This window comes from Puntigrus tetrazona, chromosome 3 (genome assembly GCF_018831695.1).
Source record: "Puntigrus tetrazona isolate hp1 chromosome 3, ASM1883169v1, whole genome shotgun sequence".
Classification (NCBI taxonomy): domain Eukaryota; kingdom Metazoa; phylum Chordata; class Actinopteri; order Cypriniformes; family Cyprinidae; genus Puntigrus; species Puntigrus tetrazona.
This window is the reverse complement of record NC_056701.1, coordinates 25921005-25945008: the sequence shown is the minus strand read 5'-3', so window position 1 is coordinate 25945008 and position 24004 is coordinate 25921005. Positions and strand designations below refer to the sequence as shown.

General features: G+C 38.4%; 1 pseudogene; it reads left to right on the top strand.

Moving 5' to 3' along the window:
* Positions 1 to 330: 330 nt before the first annotated feature.
* Positions 331 to 23547, top strand: LOC122341384 (annotated as a pseudogene).
* The last annotated feature ends 457 nt before the right edge of the window (positions 23548 to 24004 follow it).

The window sequence follows — 24004 nt, the reverse complement described above, 5'->3', positions numbered from 1 at the left end:
ATGTGTAACTAAAATATTAATATTCGGTTCACTTTTTTTTTAAAGCATATTTTTGTAGCAAATACTCTTGCAAACGCATGCTTCCTTTTACAAGAGATATCAATACGTCCACAAAATTAAGCCAAACAACCACAGTTATATGCAGGTCTTATGAAGAACTGATAAACGTCTTCCTTACCGTCTGTTCATCCAGCAGTCTGTAGTCCAGATAAACTAAATCCGGAAGATGCGCCGCCACAAACGTCTTGTACCTCTCCTCATCACAAATGGGGTTTCCCGCAAGATTGAGAGTGCGCAGGTTCTTAAACTTTCTTAAGTACAACACAACACCTGGAGGACGGGGGTGTGATTTTTCTTTCAGCTTTACGTTTCAGTGACATACGGACATGCGAATCGCCTAAAACGCAGCTGGCTTACATTTTCGAGTTGAGCGATCGCGTTGTTTCCCAAAGAGAGGACGTGCAGGTTTCGCAGCGTGTCCAGGTTTTCCACGACGGAAATGCGGTTGTTGAATAAACTCAAGTCCCGAAGCTTCGTGAGAGAGTCCAGGCCTTCGATCGCTTCGATGCTGTTGAATGACAGGTCTGAGGAAAACGACAAAGGCGGATTATTAAGCGTCCTTGCTTTGATATCGAGGAGACGAGCTGAACTCACCGAGCCAGACCAAATTAGTGAGCTTTCCTAATCCTTCAATCCTCTCGATGAGGTTATTGTCAGCTGAAGTTTCGTTAAAGAGGTGAAGTGCCACAGGTGGTAAATCTTCAGCACGTCTACAAAAATGTAATATATAAATAATAACAATAATAATTTCTAATGCAGTTCTCGTTAACGTAATAACGTGAATTCATTTTCACTTAATTTATATGAACGTAATTAGTACTAATTAATTCAGTTTAGCTGCGAAAGCGATCAGTGATGCTCGTACTCCTGTAGTCTAGCCTTAGTTGTAGCGCGTCTTCATACTGGATGCCCTCTTTCCTGGCAATGTCTCCAGCCTGCCCCTGAGGTCCCTGTTCCTCAATTGCTTGTTTTAGCATCTCCTCGTCTATTACTTTAGGTTCATCCTGTTGCCAGTTCATTCTCCGCCGATTCTGACGACTGAGGTCTTTTTTTTTTCCTGCAGAAACACATGGCCTGCGGAGGTCAGAAGCGGAATCTAGCTGCATGTAAAGCAATTGCTTATTTTGGAGACCTGTCAGCGTAAAATCAGTCATGCTTTTGTATTGCAAAGGTTATTTTTCTGTATTAAAAGCTCACATTCGGCGATAAATTCTCAGTTGATAACAGACCTGCCGGAACAAGCACACGTCTTCTGGACGCCGACGCCGTTAGCAACAACAGACCAACGCACACAACTTCCGGAGATTTTAGTAGCTTTGGGGCGGGCTAAAATAATTGAAATATATTTTCGTTACGTGTGATATTTTTTAAACCTTGAAATTTAAATAATTTGATATGACAGCAGCAACGCTCTGTGGCATCAGTGTATCGCTTGTTTTGTTTAATTATTTATTTACGAACCATACAGCGATATTTTTCGAATAAGATTTTATTTATACCTGTTGGATAATTTATGACATTAAAGCAAATTCAGGCATTTATTACATACATTTTACAATAATATTTGACGTGTACCAGTCATACAATATACAACAAATGCTGTTTAAATAACATAATTGCCTAAAGCATTCATGTCCATAAATTAAGTTGAACTGGAATTAATGTTTTATCAGGTAACGTCAATTTACACAGGTTTTCGCAAATCGGGAGCCTTTTTAAGTGGAACCTGATTCCCGTGATTGACACGAGTATTGATCAATCAATTAAAAGTTTCGCTTGTTTAGGCCAATCACAGAGCGCTCTGGGCGGGGCTTACGCGCGCCGTCCGCCAGCCTCTCCGTGTCGGCGGATTGTTGTTGTCATCAAGATGGAGTTCTTGTTGGGGAATCCGTACAGCACTCCCGTTGGCCAGTGCATCGGTGAGTTGGCGGCTTTTAATAGCTTCTTCTTTAATAGAATTGTGCTTTTATAATAGCTAATGGTCGATAGCCATCCACCGCTCGCGTTGAAATGCTTTAAAGTCGTGTATTAACTGGCAGCATCATACAGTCAGCACTGTTAGCTAAATTAGATGTTGTGCTAGCCTGCATCTTCATCCGGTGCAAACACACAGATGTTACTAGAAAACTCTATTAATTAGTTTTTTCATTATTGGGAAATTCATAACTAGAGAGTGAGAGCGTTTCGCCAGCAGGACTTGGGGTAAAAGAGAAACTGAAGCCTCTGTCTGCTCTCAATGAGACCACCTTTTCTCTAACATTGAACATTTTAGGACATTTATAACCTTTTATTTCATATTTCATGCTACTGACTTAGATTACACGGTTATCTCTGTCTGTATAACTCCTTTGATTTGACTCAAAAGTTTCATACTTTGTTGTAATGCATCGGTTTGACAGTTAGTCATTGCGGTATTTTCATAATCATTACGTTTATTCAAATATATTATTTTTACATGTAGAATACCAACAAAGCCAGAAGTGAGTTTACAACATTTGGACAATGATTAGACATATGACGAACAATAGAATCAACCAAGAATAAAATATTAACTGATTCATTTACTGCTACTATTATATATATATATATATATATATATATATATATATATATATATATATATATATATATATATATATATGTGATTAAATAATAATACATTTTAATCTCAATAATGATTAGTAAACATGAGAAAGCATTATTTATGTCAATAAATGCCTCTTAAATTAGTCTAATCTTTAATTTTTGTGTGAAATATACACAGTATGTATACAGCAGCTATCAAAAATATTCACTCCAATATTTTGTACACTTTTAAAAATGATCATATTATTAATTAATAATATATTTTAATAACATATTTTATTATTAATATATTTTAACACAGTGTGACCGTTTTTTTCACTTATTGACAACTGGTATTCCAGTTATAATAGCTTTCACTGATGAGTCGGCGTGTGATTTATTGATGAATCTGGAAACCGGTTTGCGTTGACATGTCTGGTCCTGAATTTGGTTACAAAGCGCCATAAAGCAGGAGGCGATCCAGTCATGTGACTTTTGATTCGTTGAGAGCGCGGGGTGTGAAAACCCGGTGCTCTTGTAGCGTCTTTAACCCGCTGCAGGACTTGGCTCTCCTTTTTTTTTTTTTTTTCTCTTTTTTTTTAATACGCGGGCGGTCACGCGGAAGGCAATCTCGTTCTTGCAGTTGCTTTGCATTTGGAGCGTGTTTGCGGTGTGCGCATTTGACTGGAGTTCTAGGTAGCGTTGAAATCTGTGAGACCAGAATAAAGTAGCATAACTTGCCTGCATCCTAAACAATGGTGTTCTGTATCGTATGCTGCACTTTGGCACCATGTTTTTCGCGCACGTTTGCTTGATAGAATAGTTTCTGCTTGGTTTTACAACTTGCTTGTAAATCGGCTGGAAGCGATACGTCGCGCGATATACCATAATTCAAGCCCAGATATGCACACGAAGTCTCTCTCAGCTGTCGCAGCATCGCATCAAGTGCGTAAGAGAGTGGATTGTATTATGGACACTGATTTGATTTCGGTAACAATTTGTGAACAGCGCCTTGCTTTTTCTCCTGCCCCCCGGGGCCTGGAGCTCATAAGTTGATCCTGCAGGTTCAGGATGTGCTGACCGCAGGACAACATCCTAAACGAATGAGCATTTCGTTATGGAGTCAGGTATTGTTTTCCCCATCGCTCAGCGCTTGTACAGAAGAAGGGCCTTCAGTTAGCTGAGGAGACAAAGTGGCAGCGGTGTTGTCGAATGGGCGACTTGCGATTGCCGAAATTTTTATAAATGGCTTATTTCGCTTTTGAGCGCGTTCAGCGGCTTCTTAAGCTTACCGCTGATTGGCCAGTTGTTCAGCGGATATGACTGCGATTGGCTACAGTGTCGGCAGATGCATAATATATCTGCACGTGGGGTGGAGGTTTCTTTACCGGCGCAAGTTTGTGAAGTATTATTATTAACTGTTTGAATAAATGTAAAAAAAAACATTCCTGTGGCGCGAAGTTGTATTCTCCAGCATCATTTCTCCAGTCTTTAGTCTCACGTCATCCTTCAAGGATCACTCTGATGTATCGAATGAAACATTTTGGAAACCTTGAGCACAATTTTATGATATCTTGTTCAATAAAACAGAGATAAATCAGTTTAATGAATTCTTGCCAAATAAATGCAGTAATTTACATAAAAAAAGATGTCTTCAGAAGCATCATCTCTGAAATAGATAAGGCTGTCAAAATAATAAAGTCAATGATGCAAAGAAAATAAAATGGAGATCCTTGGACCTTCTACCAGACTGAACCAGTATCACCGTACCGTAGTGTTTTAATATATTAGATTTATTACCGATTATTACTTGACTTGAAATGTCTTCCTCAAACATGTCTTGCTGTCATTTTGAGCTGTTTGTTAAAGTAAGCGGCGACAAGATTATGTTTTGTCCTGAGAGAGATCGAAGGTGGCGATGGAAGTAAAAGTGTCGGGTCCCTCCTTTCAGACTCGGGTCTGAACCTGTCCCACCGAGGCATGAACATTTAAGGAAGGAAAACACGGGCCGAGGGCTTAATGAGGCTTCACATAAGTAGCTTTGGAATCTGAAGTGTTTGTTAAAGGGCCGGTAAAACGCACTTTCACACGTTCAGAGGCGTTTACGCTGTTAAAAAGTTGGATTCTCAGAGAGTATTTAGTGCATAGTTTTTTGATCGTTGGTCTCGGCTATAAAAGATCCTGCTCACGAATAATTGCACTTAAAAAAGAACATAATATCACGAGTGGCGTATTGTGTATTTGTTTTATTTTACAAACACGTGCATGTAAGAAAAATATGTTTTTATTTTATTATATACATTTATATTAAAAAAAGATACATTCATATATCATGTAAACAAATGCTTTTTATTTCATCTGATGCTTGGCCGTACTCGTTTTTCAAGTATCTCGTCACTGATTTTAAACCTGCGTGATCTTAACATCGTTATTGTTGCTGAGCTAAACAGAAACTATTAAAAATGGCATTACAAATACACCTGGAAAAAATATTCATCAAAATATTCATCAAATAAAGTTAAAGTACTAAAATTACGCGAGAATTAAAACTGACGGCTATAAAAACAAACAAATGCAAATTAAAAGCACAGCAAAATTGCTAAATCTTGATTAAAAAATAAATAAAAAATGTAAATAAAACATAACTGAAATATGAATAGATATTGGCATTCGATGAATAGTGCATTGCTTTCAGTTCATTCAGGGATGGATTCGATTAGAACATTAGAAGCATGACATTTTGACCGGTTCATCAAGAAAGTGAATGAATCTGATGAACATCAGGAAAGCTGCTGCTGTGTACAGGTCTGGCTGTATCACGGCCGTGCGGTGTTTGGCTGAGGTTGGTGCGGCCGGTTGCGTGACCCAGCTGTCCCGAGCACTTTCGCTGTCCCGCCGCAGGGCTGCACTGGGCGTGTGTCCGCCGCGCTTTCTCTACCTGTCCAGCAGCGCCATAGTGTCCGTTTCTAGCTCCTTGTTCATTTGCTCATTGCCTTCCAGTCTTCCACTCCATACAAATCTTCTTGAGAGATTACTGGAGGATTTCCCGTGAGAAGTTGCTCGGTTTGCTTTTGGAATACTCTAGGCTTGGTTCAAGTGAAGCCAAGTCGACAGCATTTGTGGGATAAGGCCGATTACAGCAGGCGCATATTTTCATCCTCTCTTTTTCCTAATGAAAAAGCGAAAATGTAGATTACGTGGAAGTCGATGAGGATTTCAAAGCAGAAATGTGAATTCTAATATTATTGAGGCACTTGCATTAATTGTTCTGTTAAAATGAGTGTCAATTGAAGTTGTTTTATTTATTTATCTATTTTTATTATGTTATAGTATTTTCGAAAAGTTTGGGATTTAAAAAGAAATCTCTTATTCTTACCAAATTTATTTATTTGATCAAATATATATTGAAATTAGTAATGTTGTGAGATATTAAAGTAACTATAGTTTATATTTTAACATATTTTAAAATTAACATATAATAAAATACACCATAATGTAAATGTATATAATATAATTGTATAAAATAATAATTATATAAAAAAATTAAATAACTTTTTTTTTCAGAAAAACTGGTTTGATTCTCATTTCTTACATTTCCTATTATTATCAGTATAATAAAATACTCCATTCATAGGCATTATTTTCGTTAAAATATTTTCTTTTGGTTTTGAACATGAGCAGTCTTGGGGTTGGGCCGAAATTGCCCTTTTGTTCTTCTTCTTCTTTTAAGCTAATCATCTCCAGCCACCTATCGAGAGATCAATATGGTGTACAATATGGTCATCCAGTTTTGCTTCAGTTGTGGCGAAGCGCTCTCCTTCCTCTTTCCGCCGCGCAACTCTCACGGTGAGTCTGCGGCTTTTCGGACGACGTCTCCTCGACAACTCGACCCCCAGGCCGAAGCCGGCGTGCGCGGGACAGGAGAGGAAGGCAGAGCGCTGTGAACCCTGCTCTGCGTGTCCGGTGGCGAGAAGACAGAAGCAGCAGTCTTCTCTCCGCCTCGTCACATCTGTCAGTTTGACAGAAGAGCAGCTCAGGGGTATGAATAAGGCATGGAAGTATTTCCTGCGGCTCCGCAGAACTACAGGAAGAGGCCTCACCCGGCCGTGAAAGCCGCGTCATGCTCCGGACGCTTCCCAGTTTGCAGAGTGAAAGTTCACTGGTGCTGCCGAGCTGATGTCAGAGCTTTGCTCGATTTTACAAGACACTTGGTGCGGTTTGTGCATTTGAAGAAACCGCCCAAAAGCGTTTGCTGAAAGCCTCGGGCCATCCGTGAGTTTGTTTCTTGGTTAGAAGCGATCGCGCAGTTATCGTCGTAGACTTGAAATTGAACCGTTGCATGTTCTATATTTGGTTTGGTTTCGCATATCTGTGGTCAAGCCACCCTGTAGTGACTCAGATATAGTCAAACTTGGAAAGCGTGGAGTGAAGCAGCGGACTCGCTGTTTCCATCCAAAGTTCTGAATCGGTTTTGAAAGCCTGCTGTTTGAGACCTGCGATTTGGATCAGTCCATTGGTTTGTCCAGTTTTGCTGTCTCATATCACATGTCTTTTTGATACATATTATAGGAACTTATTTGGTAAAATATAAGAAATTTATCCCATTTAGTTGAGTGCATCTTCTTTTTTTAACGTGCATATGTACGATTCATGCGCATCTTGGCATTTCCATCCTGCATTAAAAAAAAACATTTTGAAAAATTCCCAACCCCATTGCCAGCTATTTTTTCAAAAGGACCTCCAGATCTGCAGAAAACTCTTTGGTTTACCCGCTATCTCATATCTACTCTTTTCCATTTGTAACACATTACTGAGCTCGTAAGCCACGTCTCAAATTTAGTTGCAAAATTTTGGTCCACATCAACAAAATTGTCTTCATCTCGTATTGATCTGCCTCTATTTGGTTGAAACCTAATATCGCAACAAAGAGTGTCAGGAGGAAATCAATATCAGCATGTTAAATCCCAATATTGCTCATAAAAATAGGTGGATGGAAATATAGCTAGTGTGTATTTCCATTGTTTATACGGCTGTTCATTGGCTCTTTGTTACTCATGTACACAATAAAAAGACTAAAAATAGAGCCCAAAGTATTGCCATAATGAAAGAATTTCCATGTTAAGGTTTCACAGATGTTTTACCTACAGTTTGGACTTTGCATTGCGTGTGTTTTGCTTTAGGAGTTAATTGAAGCGTCTGCAAACTTTTACCACGTTTTCCCAGTGAGGGCTTTTCTTGATATTTTGGTTTCAGCGGTCTTGGTGCACTTAGCGAGAATTTTGTCAGGGCTTCAAATAGACACACTGGTTCAGATATATAGGCCTAGTTCACATATATATGCTCATTTTATTTTGACCGCTAATATGCATTTTAGGGTAAATCTAAATTAACTAACTAACAAACAGACGCATGCATCCAGTATGAATGAATGAATGAATGAACGATATGAGTAAGTTTTTGAGACCCCCTTCTTGAGTCAGACATGTGTTTTAACGCAGCCTTGCTGAGCAGAATTCCTACAAAACATTATAAAATATTACAGATCCCAACTGGAACGATATGTATGAGTTGTGTAATTATTATTATCGTCTTTTCTTATTTTCGTTTAAAAAATGCCTGAAAATGTCACGGAGCAGCCGGCTAGTAACAATGATTTGACCTTTGAACCCTGGCTAACAAACAGACAGAGCCGTGTGAGTGGGCTGCATGCAACTCGTATTAGAAAACATAACCCGTCTGCATTTATTTACTAATCATTTACTAATTCAGTCATAAGACAGTAACCAGCCACCCTTCCTCTTCTCATCTGATCACGTTAGTCATTGTTGGCATAATTCATTCGGTCTTTTCAGTTATTATAGCTGTTTTTGCTGTTTTTGGTTTGCGAACATTCGATCCATCCCTAATGCTGAATCTTTGCTCGTTTTTCATATTTCATTTCATTTCGGACTTTTTATTTCGCCCGTGTTCTCGGAAACAGGCTGCAGCATAGAAAGCACATTTTTGCAGCTGCAAGCTGTAATGAGAAATCACACCCATGTTACTTCACGGCTAATTACAAAAGACCGGGTTTCATCACTCTCCTCTAAAGGAGACCGTGATACTGAACCGGTGCTGGTCGGTTCTGCGTCCGGAAAAGTACTTCGCTGTCCTATTAGCGCCTTTTCTAACTAAAAAACACAATGGAGTTTGACTTGAAGCCTAGCAGCGAGGAAAATGACATCTGACAATGAAATAATCACCCAGGGCCGGTCAGTTCAGGTCAAGCCTCAGTAAAGCTCTTCTGCTAGGCGCTGATCTTGTCCTATAGCGTCTCAGAAAGAAGTGTTGCATCTCTCATTTTTGTGACCGCGTTCCTTAAGTATCAGTGAGAGTTGCATGCGCAGCTTACATTTTCATTTTACGATTTTATAATTTTTCTAACTTTTGTTGTATCTTATCATTTTATATATTTTTTTATATATTTATATTTTATTTATTTTATTTATTTTTTTATTTTTTTAGTTATTTTAGAAAAGCCGGAACTAAAATTAAATCGAGAAAACAAATAATCCAGATTTTTAAAACTATCTTGTTTTTATTATGTTAGTTTTTATTACGTTTTAATTTGGGTTTTTGCAATTTTGTACCTAATCAAAATATCTAGAGGCTCAGTTTGATCGAGGTGAATTGGAAATGAAATGCCACGATGAAAAAAAAAAAAAAACATGATTTTGAAAACTGAAAAATCTGTTTTTGCTAATAAACCAAATCATATATTTGTTAGACTGACCGTAGGAGTGAACCGATTTTGTCTAATCCTCACTTTTTAGTTTGATTGTGCGTGAGATGAGTCGGGGAGCAGTGAGATCGGGGTCATGTGACCGGCCGTGTGTTGCTGAGCCGCGGGGATTAAGTGTTTTGTCTTGCGTGTGTTTGTTTGTGTCAGCGATTGGGGCGACCTGCTGATCTGTGTGTGTGGTATGTTTCTCCCAGAGAAAGCCACAGATGGCTCCTGCAGAATGAAGACTGGACGCTCAACATGGAGATCTGTGACATCATCAATGAGACCGAGGAAGGGTGAGAGACACACACTCACACACACACACACACACACACACACACACACACACACAGCGCCTGCTGATGACTCTCACTGACTCTTCTCACAGTCTCACACATTTGACATATATATATATATATATATATATATATATATATATATATATATATATATATATATATCTCTATATATATATTTTATTATTATTATTATTTTTTTTCTCCCTGCTTCATCGAAGAAATGGTGTTAATGGTTTCTGTATATACAACCTTAGTAGACAACAACAATGTTTTTTTCTCACCAAGGCCGCGTGTATTATTTGATCAAAAATACAATGAAACATATTGCGAAATATTACAATCCTAAAACAAATATTATTCAAGCGTTTTATTCGATTAATAAAATGTAATTTATTCTTGCAATGACACAGCTTTTTTCCCCATCAGTACTCCGGTCTTCACTATGATATGCTGATTTGCTAAAGAAAAACTATTATGATTATAAATATATAGAAATTTATTTGCGCGCAAGTGTGTATTTACATACTAAATATACAAGCGCGATACGCATGTATTATATAAACAAAAACATTTATTTTGGATGCAATTAATCGATTAATTGTTTGACAGCAATTATAGTTTTAAGGTTTCCTTTATGAATAGGAAAAGCATTTTTTTAATATTACAAATGCATTGAGTGTGTCATATTTTGGTCGATTTAATAACAGCTTTTATAAATAAAACTATTAAATAATAATAAAAAAATCTTATTGACCCCAAAACTTTATAAAGGTGCTGTATGTAGTCAGGTAACAGTCACAAGCAGTCACAGTACAGTTTTATTTGGTAACTGTATCTCGGTTGATCGTTTGTGACTGGTTCACCTGAATTAATGTTCATACCAGGTATGCAGAGCCTTTTCAGAGTGCTGTTTATACTCCATATGATTCTTCACTCTGTCTGTTTCTCTCTATCTCTCTCTCACACACACACACACACACACACACACACACACACTCTGTGGTCAGACTGGCACTACAGGCTAGTCTCTGTTCTGTGTGAGGGGAAAACAGTGCTCTCCTCTGTTTAGGCTGGGGTTTTTTTTTATTGTTGCATTCAAAATTGTAGGTGTTTTCAAAAATGTAAACAATCTTCCTTGCTTTTTACTTGATTCCTTTATCATTTGTGTAGATGCCTCTTGACGGATTATGCCAGATTAAGTGCACATTTGGACTAGAACAGTGTAGACTTACCGTATTGATGAAAGCGTATTACTCAAATTGCCGGTCCGTTCTGTGTCATGCAGTTTGGATTTTCACTTCTGCTATTGGGTAATTCCCATAATGCAAGATAGTATTGCTGTAGTTCCTTCTCTGTGATCGACGTTTCTGCACGTGATGACTAACTTCCTTAGTATCAGTAGGTGAAAAACAGTATGTAAAAATGTAGCTATTCATTAAAAAACCGAACCGGACTGATTCCAGTTTTAGAGGATTTGTGAACAATGACCGCATAGCAAATTTTATTCATCTATATATTTTATTGGTTGCAAGGTACTTATTCAAAAGTAGTACTTAGCGAGTAGTATGCTATTTAAATCTGAGCAAATTTCCTTTTTAAGACAAGTCAGGCGGCGGACATCCTCATGGCATTATCATAAATGCTAATTGCTTCTTTTAAATATGGTGAGATATTGAGCATAATTTCCCCTATAATTCATTTTAACAATTAAATCGTCTCTACGTTGAGTTCAGTTTTCAGTTGCCAATGTTGTTGTTCTTACTTATAAAGGCTCGGAGATATGGGAGCTTTGATCCCACCATGGGGGGAAAAAACAACAAAGCTGGAAGTTGATGAACTTCCTGGCAATTAATTACAGTGTGTTTGTAAGAGGGCTTTCAGTAGTGGTGCTTTGGTGCTGTCTGGTCGGATTGAGTCTTTTTAATTCCTATCTTGAGCTCACAGAGTGCTCTGCTTAATTGCATGTTATGATCCTAAATACTGATTGGTGGGTCCCTCATGCTGAAATGCACAACTAAGAAAAACACGAAACAATTTTGAACTGTAGCTACTTCTCGGCCATTGTTCAAATCCCAACGTCTGAGCAATACAACTGGAAATGGTCAATATGTTATACAGCTGCTTCTACAGAGTGTGTTCATATATGTAGCTCTAAGTCTGTCTAAGTCTCATGTCGATTTCCAAACCCCGTAAGACATTTGTTCATCTTTAGAACACAAATTAAGATATTCTAGATGGAATCTGAGCTTGCTGACCCATCGTGAGCCATAAGACAATTGAAAGCAGTTGAGACCTAGAAATGTAAGAGACATCGGTAAAATAGTCCATGTGAGATCAGAGGTTCATTTATTACATTATAAAACTACGAGAATGTCTTTTGTGCTCCAAAAAAAAAAACCAAAATAAAGATTTGTAATTTCTTCTCCTCTGTGTCAATGGACCCTATATATATATATATATATATATATATAAGAAAAAATAAAAATAATAATATTATTACACACAGATATATATATATATATATATATATATATATATATATATATATATATATATATATATATATATATATATATATATATCTATCTGTGTGTAATGTGTGTGTGTAATATGTGTATTATTATTATTATTATTTTTTATTTTTCTTAAAAATACAATAAAAGAGAACAGTGGAGTCATTTAGAAAGTAGAGTATTTTTTTTCCAACCAATGAATGCTGAAAACATTGACAGCCAATCAAAATTCAAAGTGTGTCCTGTAATGTTGACAGAACACAACTAAAACCTAAGCTTTAAATAAATATATTGTTAATTTCTGCTGTGCATGTGTTAGCGTTATAATTATTCTTGGTGGGAAGAAGCCTTTAAGCTGTTGATAAATCATCTAAACTGTGTGCTCTCACAGGCCTAAAGATGCCATGCGTCTTTTGGTGAAAAAGAGCTCAGCGGCAGCAGGAACTTCCGTGAAGTGATGCTGGCTCTTACCGTAGTGACACTGTGCTGGACATTCACATAAACCCTTAATGAAGTCATAAAACGTCATAAATGAAGGTGGAGGAGCAAAATCTGGTGTTTAGTCTGCTGCTTTGCGGCGTTAATCGTTAATGACAGCTGAGTACTTTGTAAACCCCCCACCTTCAGGCATGCCTGAGGCTATTTTGAAATTTGAAGAAGGTTTTGTGAGGATTTGGATGCATTAAGTTCCTGTTTTGTGTGGGAGCTTTAGCTTTAGTCTAAATAACCAGTAACGTTAGCTGCTTGTATAATTGTCTTTTCTAGGTTCTGGAGACTTGCGTGAAAAACTGCGGCCACCGTTTTCACGTCCACGTCGCCAATAGAGATTTCATCGAAGGCATCTTGGTGAAGATCATCACTCCGAAGACCAACCCTCCGGCTATAGTACAGGACAAAGTGCTGTCACTGATTCAGGTGAACTGAGTGAAGCGAACTTCCTCCTCCGCTCTTTCTTTGTTTCTGCAGTGAAACCACCCACAGCATTTTCATTCAGAATGGAGTGCGGGCTGGAAACTAGGTCTGATGGACTTGGTCTGTGAGGCTGCGTGGGATTGCATTAATTCTAGTTGACTGGAAGCCATTACTTAATCAGATTGACTCAGTTTAGAGTAGATCGCTGACAGCTTCCTTGATGGTATACAGAGCATATAGCTGCATTTAACTATCTCAAACCAATTGGTTACATTTTTAAAATTGTTACACAGAATCAGTCTTTATTTTATTTTATTTTAGTTTTTGATTTGACAGTATTTCATCTATTTGTTTGCTTGACCCTCTAACTCTCGCACTTTATATTCATTTAGCTATTTTTGTAAAAAAAAATGCCTTCCTGTTGGATAGTTCCACCTGAACCGATGGCCTTTCTCTGTCTTTGTGTTTGGGGCCCAGGCTTGGGCAGATGCCTTCAGGAGCAGCCCGGACCTCACTGGAGTCGTGCACATTTACGAGGAGCTGAAGAGGAAAGGGTGAGTTCCGATGGCAGACCTGGATGCTTTGTCGCCCATCCACACGCCACAGCGGGTCAGAAACCGCACAGCTTCCGCCCACACCAGGCTCTTCGATACGATTTCGTTCATTTGGCTTCATTCTGCTCTCGTTTGTCGTTCTAGGGTGTCCCAGAGGTAGATCAGGCACGCACAAGTACAGAGCGTCTGCTCAGCCAAGCTTGGCGTCTCAGGCGGGCCCTACACCTGCAGCTGCCGCCACAGCTGACTTCAAGCCCGCCCAGATCCCCACCGTATCAGGACCCATCACAGCAAACCCAGAGCAGGTCGCACACACCTCAGGATAGGCTTTGCTGTATTCAGTGTTAAGGCTGTGTTCAAACCCGTTCCAAAACCAATGAGCTGACTTACACTGCATCTTAAGATACCAAGATACCGCAAACAATCAATCTGGATGTCTCACGCAAGCGCTGGAAGCTTTTTTTCGCAACAAAAGCGACATAACATTTCACTTAGCTGTCAGGACTTGGACTAAAACACAGATGAGCGTAGATTTTTCTGAATAATGCTTTACTGTGAATAAAGTTTGGGGCATTAAGCAAGCGTGCACTAAATTGGTCAAAAGTGACCGTAAAAGACATTTATGTTTTAAAAATATTTAGTGTCAAAGCATCACGGTTTCCACAAAAATATTAAGCTGCAACTGTGTATTGAAAAAGCTTCTTAAGCAGCAAATCAGCATTTTAGACTGGTTTCTGAAGGGTCATGTGGCGCTGAAGACTGAAATAATGATGCTATAATATTCAGCTTTGCATCACAGGAATAAATTCGTCTTACAATATATTCGCAGTTTCTTTTAAATTGCGTAAAATATTCGACAATATTGCTGTTTTTGCTGATGTGGAAGCGTTTTGTTTGTGTGTACAGATCGCAAGGCTGAGAAGTGAGCTGGGCGTTGTGCGTCAGGAATATTAAAGTGATGTCGGAGATGCTGACAGAGATGGTGCGGGCCAAGAAAGCGCCTCTGACCTCGAGCTACTCCAGGTCGGAGAGTTCTCCCGAGCGTATAAACAACGCCGTATTTTTACCTAGAGCAGCTGAACACAAATGAAATCCAGCTGATCTGTGGTCTGCATGATTAACTTAGCTTTCTCGGACCTCTGCGGTGCTCATGTTGGCTTTATGGGTTCTAATCCAGCATGCAACTTCCCGTCCTCTTTCTTACGCCACAAAAATGTTGCGTGATTTCTTAATAGAGAACATAGATATCTTTTCAATCTAAACAGCACCACCAGAGGGTGTAGCGATACAGTGTTTTAAAACAGACAAGCAGCTCATCCACATACGTCTGTTCTGTGCGTTGTGTAGGTTTGTACTGTACTTTCTCTACTTGTCCGTAATGATCTCGACTGCATGTTGTGCGTCAGGGAGCTGAACAGGGCGTGTCGAGCCATGCAGCACAGAGTAGTGGAGCTCATCTCCAGCGTGTCTAATGAAGAGGTCACCGAAGAGCTGCTGCCGTCAACGATGATTTAAACAACATCTTCCTGCGTTACGAGAGGTGAAGGCGTGTCCGTCAAGTTTCTCCCGTCTGCCTTTATCTAACGGCTCTCGGAGGAAGCTCTGACTTCCACTCCGCTCAGGTTTTCGCTTTGATTTCCTGCCCTTTGCTTTGGAGCAGAGCGCACAGGGTCTGGCAGCGTTCACGTCTCTTTCATCTCCATCGTGTTTTTGATCTTTCACAGGTATGAGAGATACAGAGTAGGCAGAGCAGCACAAAACAACGGGTGAGTTTGATACTGCAGTACTGTCTTCTTAAAATACTGTAATGTTTGTCTTTTATTTGTTTGTCTTTGTTGAGTATTTTATTGTTTCTTGTATGGTATACACATATGTCCTGTGATTAATATGTGTCTATTAATTGCATGCTCATGTTTTTTTTTTTTTTTTTCGTTATTTTATTTCCTTGTTTGCATGATGCTTAGCTGAGAGAGGCAAGTATAATGCATCTCTATTCCAATGTAGATGTGAGTGAAGTGGAGTGGTAAATCATGGCTGACTGTCTCTCAATTTTATAGCCTTTCCATAAAAAAAGTATACTCCTCTCCTTTGTATGTGAATTTGCAGGTTTCTTACATTTCATTTAACAGAATATTTATTAACATAAAGTATAGTAAATCAGGATATATAAATATTACTATTATTAAAGTATGTTAAATAAAATAATAAAAAAAAAATATATATATATATATATATATATATATATATATATATATATATATTTATTTTGTTGGATATGATTAATTGCATTAGTGCTATCAAATGATTAATTTTGATTAATTGCATCCAAAATTTTCCATCTAAAATGTTTTTTTATTTATTTATTATGTACAGTGTTGGGAGTAACGCATTAGAAAATTAATGAAATATCAGCACAGTTCTGTCAGTCAGATGCACATGAGAGTTGCATGTGTTACTATAAACACTTTTCTTGCAAATTATCACTGGCTGGTAGAAAGACAAACATCAGTTACATAGACATTTTTACCTGAAAACTAATATACGTAGGTGGGCCAAAGGTGTTAGAAGGGCTTAGAAGAAATGTTGTGCGTCTCAGATGCGACCACGCAGTGGCGTTTCATTCTGAATCAGTGTTTCTTAATCGATGATTCAGTGAGCCATCAATCTGAGCGAATCACGAGCGACTGCCATATATATGTGCTCGTAACAGGTGAAGTAAAGCGAGTTGCTTTGATTCTGATTGATAACCAAAGCGTGTATTGTGAATGCACAGGTCCTGAATGAGGCTTCAGAGGAGGATAATCTAATAGATCTGGGTCCTGCTTCTCCAGCAGTGGTCACTCCTCGGGTCAGCACTACACCCACTTTCGTACACACATCCACCCTTCAGCCCGCTCCCCTGCTCCTGCTGCAGCGTCTCTCTCACGCAGCTTGCTGGACTCGGTGAGGGCCTCTGCACGCGCATCCTAATTAGGATAGCAACATGGATTAAATACAATAGCGAACCTTAAAGTCAGTTGATTTAAATCCATATTCATAAGCAGTAAAGTAATCAACGCCGTGATTTCCTTCTGGTAGATGTGGGTGCAGACAGGCGTCAGCGGCACTCTCAGCTCTCTGAGCGCTCACAACCCTCAGGACGACTTTGACATGTTAGCCACACCAGGTCCAGCTCTCTGGCCGACCAGCGCATAAAAAGTGAGTGCCATTTCCACACCGCTACAAGCAAACCACAAAAAAAAAAAAAAACCAACATCTCCAAACTATCCTCTCTGCTTACTTCCAGCGTTAAATATGAAGAACCTCAGGCTCTGGTGGGCCTGGCATCCTTTGGACATCAGACAGCAAAATGCCACTGGGGTGAGTTTCTTACAGCATGGGTATTAATGGTGATGAATTGTGATCACTGCATGTTAATACTTAACAAACCTCGTTGTTTCTCAGAAGGTGGGGAATCGCTAATTTGAATGGCAAATTTAACCCATTTCTTTGTCTTTGCATGCCATTGTCACTTTCGGCATTAAAATGCTCTTGTTCTTCCTGTGAGGTCTTCATGAAAGAGTATTAGTTGCGCCTTCATGAGACTATATATAGTGCTCACGTATATTCCTTACAAAGTACCACTACAAAAATTGTTGCTGTAAGTAAAATGTGATATTTTGAATTAGCCACCGTTAAATATAATGGCATTATAGTTGTTCTGAGTGTCTAAAGGCACAGAGCCGTCTCTGGGGTGATAACCCAAACTGATGTTTGTACCATATATTGCACATATCAGTACTTTTTGTAAGGACATTGCCCCAGTGACAGCTTTTTGTACTGTACCTTTTTTTGTGTAAAGGGTCAGTGACAAATAATGGTGCCTGCTATAAGGAAAACTAGATCTTTGTCATTGGCCACACCACAACATAACACAACATTTTGAGAACATTAGATATTAAAGCACTATTTTATAAGGTTTTCATTCTTTTAAAGGTATAGTTCACCCAAAAATGACTCTCTATTTGATTCATTAATTACTCACCCTCAAACCTGGAAGAGCGTTCGTTCATCTTCTGAACACAAATGAAGATGTTCTTGATGAAATCCGAGAGCTTTTAACCCAGAAGGTAGTAATGACATTGTTAAAATAGTCTGTGTGACATCGGAAATTGTTGACTGGCGTTATTTATCATTTTCTTTGCACACAAAATGATTCTCATAGATTCACGAAAGTAAGATTGAACCGATGGCGTCACATAGAATATTTCAACAATGTCTTTGCTACCTTTCGCGTCAGAAAGCTCTTGATTTCATCCAAAATATGAAGAGGAACGAAGGATGGGCTTGGGTTTGGAAAAAATGAGGGTGAGTAATCAATTACAGAGTTTTCATTGTTGGGTGAACTATCCCTTGAAAATCAATTCCTTCAATGAGGCTTTCCCATTATGAAATAAGGACAGTTTTATCATCTTGACAAAAAAACCCCCTTTGAATTTAATTACAATGAATTTAAACTGAATTCACATGTGATCGTCATCAGTCAAGTGGTGTATTCAAATTATACGTGTGTATCGTTTTATATTTATTCATGAATAAATGCATACATCTGGGTACAAAAGGCACCAGCTCTTACATATGATCCTTATTATTCTGTTAGAGTGTTTTTGAGCAAAAGTATTGTTATGAAATCTTTGAGGATATTAGGAAATCGTTATAGACCGATTGTATCTCTAGTTCCAGACATATGTAGAAATCATCCAAGGTTACATAACGGACGTGGTTTGAGAGTGCACCTCATAGCAATCAGCCCATGGGTCCAAAGTTTACACCTTTTCCCCTCTTTGTTTGTTTGTTTCTCCACTCCATCTACCTTAGTTCATTGACTCGGAGTTACTTTCCCTTGCCTTAAATGACACCCGCTTCAGTTCTTCTGAAGATGGAAGTCTATGTGTTTGTGAGTGGGTGCTTTGTTCTTCTTCTTCTTCTTCTTCACATCTGTAAGGTGTTTTCTATTTGTTGATTGCTTGAATGTAAAAGGTCCTACTTGCTGAGTTGGAGCCATAGACAGCTGGCTCATTACCCAAGGAATGGTGAGGATTTCACCAGAACCCTGTCCCCCCCGTGTCCACCCGTCCGTCCCTCAGCCCTGACCTGCGCTCTCCATCCCTCGCCTCCCACCACCACTAAAACATACCCACAGTAAAAGGGAGGCGCTCGGTGATCCTGATCTGATGCGCTGCGGAGAGATCAGCCAAACCACGAAAAATCTGGTTTTATTTACCGTCCTCACGTCGTTCCAAAGTTCTGTGCGCTGCTTTTCCAAGAAAGCGTCTCTTTTCGTGAGATTTTATAGCGACAACGCTTTCAAACTCCATGAAGCGCTATAAAGGTATGGGCGCAGCGGTCGGGTTAAATAAGTAAAAACTACATTCGTTTTATCTGGAGGAGAATGGATTTTTGGCTGATGAGCCTTAAATTGAAAGCTTCACCCAAAAAAAATGAATGTATTCACCCTCAGGCCATCCAAGACGTGGATGAGATTTGTTTCTTTATCAGAACAGATTTGATGAAATGTGGCATTACGTTACTTTCTGCAGTGAATGGGTGCCGTCAGAAGATCGGCAAACATCACAATAATCCTGAAGCAGTCCACACCAGTCAGTCCATCAATTCACTTCTTCTGAATTAAAAAGCTGTCTTTTAGGAAACAAATCCATTATTCAGACTTTTTTTTTTGGCTATATTTGTTGTGTGTCCACAATATAGATTCGTTTTTTTTTTTTTTACAAACATGCAGCTGTTCATGTTAACTGATGGACTGGAGTGCTGTGGATTATCGTGACGTTTTTATCAGCTGTTTGGACTCTCGTTCTGTGGCACCCATTCACTGCAGAGCACCCATTGCTGAGAAAGTCACGTTTTTATTTTACATGATGGGAAACACGGCCTCTTTTCCTTCAGAATCTCTTGAGTGGCTCTAGGGCCGTTTCTTGGCTCTTCTCTTTGCTCTGTTCCTTTTACTGTGAATTTCTTCATCACCCCATTTACATTGTTAAGTCACAGGTAGGAAACCCTACTTTTTTTTTTCAGTGAAAAATCAGTAGATTTCATCTCATCCGTTTCATTTCTAGCTAGACCTGGTCTTTAACACAAATTAACAGAATTAAAACCGGCCCTGCTCTCATGGAAGGTTCCAGAGGCGTTCACACTGATAAAGTTTCACACTGTAAAGTTCCTGAAGTCAGTCGTTTTTATCGGGGCTGCTGATTCCAGGTAACATGAGCAGCCGTGACTGTTGGCGATGCGGTGTGTGGATGTGTCGGGGTGCAACAAGTTTAACTTCAACAAATAATCTGCAATTCCAATAAGAAATTAAGATCCGTCTCCTACAGGAGAATGTTAGGTTTAGTGTTCAGCCCATCAGTAACATTCACACCCAACACATTGAAAAAATGCACTACCGTTCAAAGGGTAGGGTTTGTAGGAAGTTTTTATGCTGTCTTTATTTGACTGAAAACATATAAAAAAAAAAAAAAAAAAGTGTAGTTAGTGTATGTGTATATATATATATATATATATATATATATATATATATATATATATATATATATATATATATATATATATATATAATTTTTAATTATTAGTCTTCAGATCCTTTAAAAATCATTCTGATAGATTAGTATCAATGTTGAAAATATTTGTATGGCTTAATATTTTTGTAGTATTTTTTTCCTCGGAATCCTTTTAATGAATACATTTTAAAGAACATTTGAAATAGAATGTTGTGCAATATTAGAAGCATATTAAGTGTCTGAAGAATCCAATATGATAAATAAATCTTACTGTCCCCAAACTTCTGAATGGTAGTGTGAGTAAAGTCGCTGTCAGTGTGAGCAGGCTTTATGCCGTCCGTGTCTTATCACTTCTATTGACCGTCACACAGAAAAACTCTCCTCCTCACCTCATTAATTCACTATATTCTAATCCGAATGAGTCCTCTTCTCACATTTGTAGATTAAACTTAATCAAAATAACCGAACATATAACCTGGCACTAAATAAATATGAATGAATGCATATTTTTTATTTATATATTTTATTATATTATCGTTTGGCTGCTTTTTGTGATGTCTCTCGTCACTCTAAGTAAAGGAAAGTCATTCATTTCTGCAATTAAAATATGTCCACAAAACAAATTTCATACAGGTAAATAAATCATTTACCTTGATTTTTAACAGATAGAAGAAATGTCACACTTTCTTGTGGATCTTGCCTTTGATTTTTTTAAATAATAATAATAATAATGTACAAAGTACGACCAATCCTGTCCATAATGTCGACTGTAGAGGGCTCTTGTGCCGCTGTCATCAAGCTCTGATTAAAGAGCTTCTGTCACGCAGTCTTTCCACCACAATCCTGTGTTCTTGATCATAAACGCTTCTCTATTCATTCATTCCTTCAGTGTCTTTTCATTTTCACCCTCACAGCATGTGAAACAGTGTTGCTCCAGCTCTATGTGCAAGCCACGTGTGTGTGTGTGTGTGTGTGTGTGTGTGTGTGTGTGTGTGTGTGTGTGTGTGTGTGTGTGTGTGTGAGTGAGAGAAGGCATAGCATGCGTGTTTTAGCTCAGTTTGGCTTCGATTGCATTTTCTGTTGTTGTTATTTTCTCCTAGACCTTCTGGTGATTTTATTGTTTGTGTTTTTGTTTGTCGAGGTCTTTTTTTTTTTTTTTGTTCTTTCGTGGCTTTGAGGGGTCTTTGGTTTGTCCATGGCTTTGCTCCATAGATCCCGTATCATGAGTCCTCTGTCATGGATGACATTGAGAGTGGCTCTGTGCCCGATGTGGTGAGACTTCTTTACCTTGATTTCCATTCTCTCTGTTTTTGTTTCCATGGTAACATCACGTCGTCGTCGTGCTACTCGCTTTCATTTAACGAGTCTTTTTTTGTCTTCTACCTCGGTAGTATACTAATCGTTCATTCCACCAATCACCTTGTCGGTCCATCATCACGCCACTCAGTCGCGTGGCGCTAATGAACATTAACTAGGGATGAACTGTTGTAAAGCTGCGGCGTTAGGTTGGTTCAGATGCACAGAGGAGTGTTGTTGTCGAATGTTGCAGCTCGCTGGCGCGGATGCTTTCTTCATCTGTTGTTATCGTCATCTTACGAAGTCGTGTTTGTACCGATACTCAGATAACGCGTAGTCAATAAATGTGATATGCGTCCGATGAACAGTGTTGAGGGGAACTACACAGGATTCAGAATCTCGAAGGAAATTTGTTCTGATGTAAAACTGAGCCATGTTTGCTTTTAAGCAGCCAATACTTTATTTAGTCATAATACTGTAGAAGAAAAAAAAAAAAGCTGATCCATATTTCCTTCAAAAGTGACAGCAAACACATTTATAATGTCAGGAACCATTTCTATTTTAAATGAGCATAATAATCCTGAAAATATATATTTAAATATCATAATTTCTGCAAAAGTATGAAGCAGAGCAACATGAACATTGATAATAAGAAGAATAATTTTATTAATCATATTAGAGCGATTTCTAGATGATCACGTGACACTAAAAAAAGGAGTAATGATGAGGAAAATTCAGCTTTGCATCACAGGAATAAATTAGATTTTAACACATATTCCAATAGAAAACTATTTTAAATTTCATAAATTTGCTGTATTTTTTTATCAAACAAATGCAACCTTGGTACTTTCATAAACATTAAAAATATTATCAAGCACACATTTTGACCGGTAGTGTAAATTTACATACAGCTGATGGCAAATCTGTAAAACAGTAGATTTTTTTTTTTTTTTTTAAATCCGATCCTCATCGAATACAGAACCGACATATTCACTGAAATAAAATCACTTCACTAAAGAAATAAGCGAATAGTCACACGCCCGTGTTGTCAGACTATAACAGCTTAACTATTGTCACACTTGGTTAAGTTAATGTCATCGCTCCCCGACACTGATCTATTGTCATAAATAATAAAGGAAGCATCACGTACATGTGCACCTCTGTTTCTGCAAAAATGTCCCTCTGTAAAGTGCTTTTCCAGCTGAGTGGTAGGTGCTTGTTGAGTCTGTGTTGACTGGTCTCTGAGTGTCGATCATTTCATTCTCTTCACTTCCTCTCACAGAAAGGTGAAGAGGCGAGGAAGGAGTCAGAGTGAAGGATGCGGTGGTTTTAGGATTTACCTGCTTATCAAATGCGTTACGGAAATATCTCTTAATCTCATCCAAAATAAAGCGTTTTTGTTCACATAATATCTGTGTATTGCTGTGTATAAAAATGCACAGCTTACATTCACGTTTTGTTTTTATTTATAAATATATATATATATATATATATATATATATATATATATATATATATATATATATATATATATATATATATATATATATATATATATATATATATATATATATACTCTATATATATATATACGCACATACAGTATATATTTCAGTAAAATATTTTTACATATGAAATATATTTATTTCTAACGTCTAAATATAAGCGTGTAGATGCATGTAAATAGTTTCTAAATGTATGCAAATCGTTTTGACATCACTGATTAAATTTGCATTAATTATAAAAAAAAAGCCTACCGTATCATATTTACCAATTAATCAAGTTCACATTCCGTTTCGATCAAATAGATTTAATTTTATCTTATAATAATGTCTCTTCAGAGTTCGACAAGTTTTTTTGGAGGAAGCGGGCCAAAGCTGCAGACCAGGCCTCACCGCTGGCTCCCCCATGAGCCCGGCCCCCAGCGGCGGCGAAGAGGACACAGCAGACGGAGGACAATCTCTTTGCCTTGTGAAACATTCCCAGCGCTCTGCCGTCCCTTTACAACCCGCTGATGTTATCGTCTAATACCCCCCCTGCACTGTGAGCATCCAGCTTGGTAACCTTGCAGACTCTGAGCTAAGCACACATGTAGCCAGAATGATTCTCTTTAGAGAACTCGCTGCTTTCACTCCTGTCTAATAATGCGTCAAATGGAGAGTATTTATCGTTCGTTAACGGACTAACGCTCTTGTCATTCCGTGAGGTGAGGCGTCGAAGCGGTTGGGCTGTGGGATTCAGTCTGTCTCTGTGGTAAACATTAGATCTCACTCGGGGCGAGAGACTCCCGTTTATGAGGCCGGCAGCCGCCATATTCGTGATCGTATGCGGATTACCAAAGACAGAAGAATAAAAAGTGTTTTTCGTCGCTAAAGGTTTTTTTGCGAGCAAGCAAAAAAGCGGTTTCACGGTTTAAAGGCACCGTTCGAGGGCATTTAAAGCGTCCGCCAAATGCAATTTAATGATCCAAAAATAGGAAAAATGC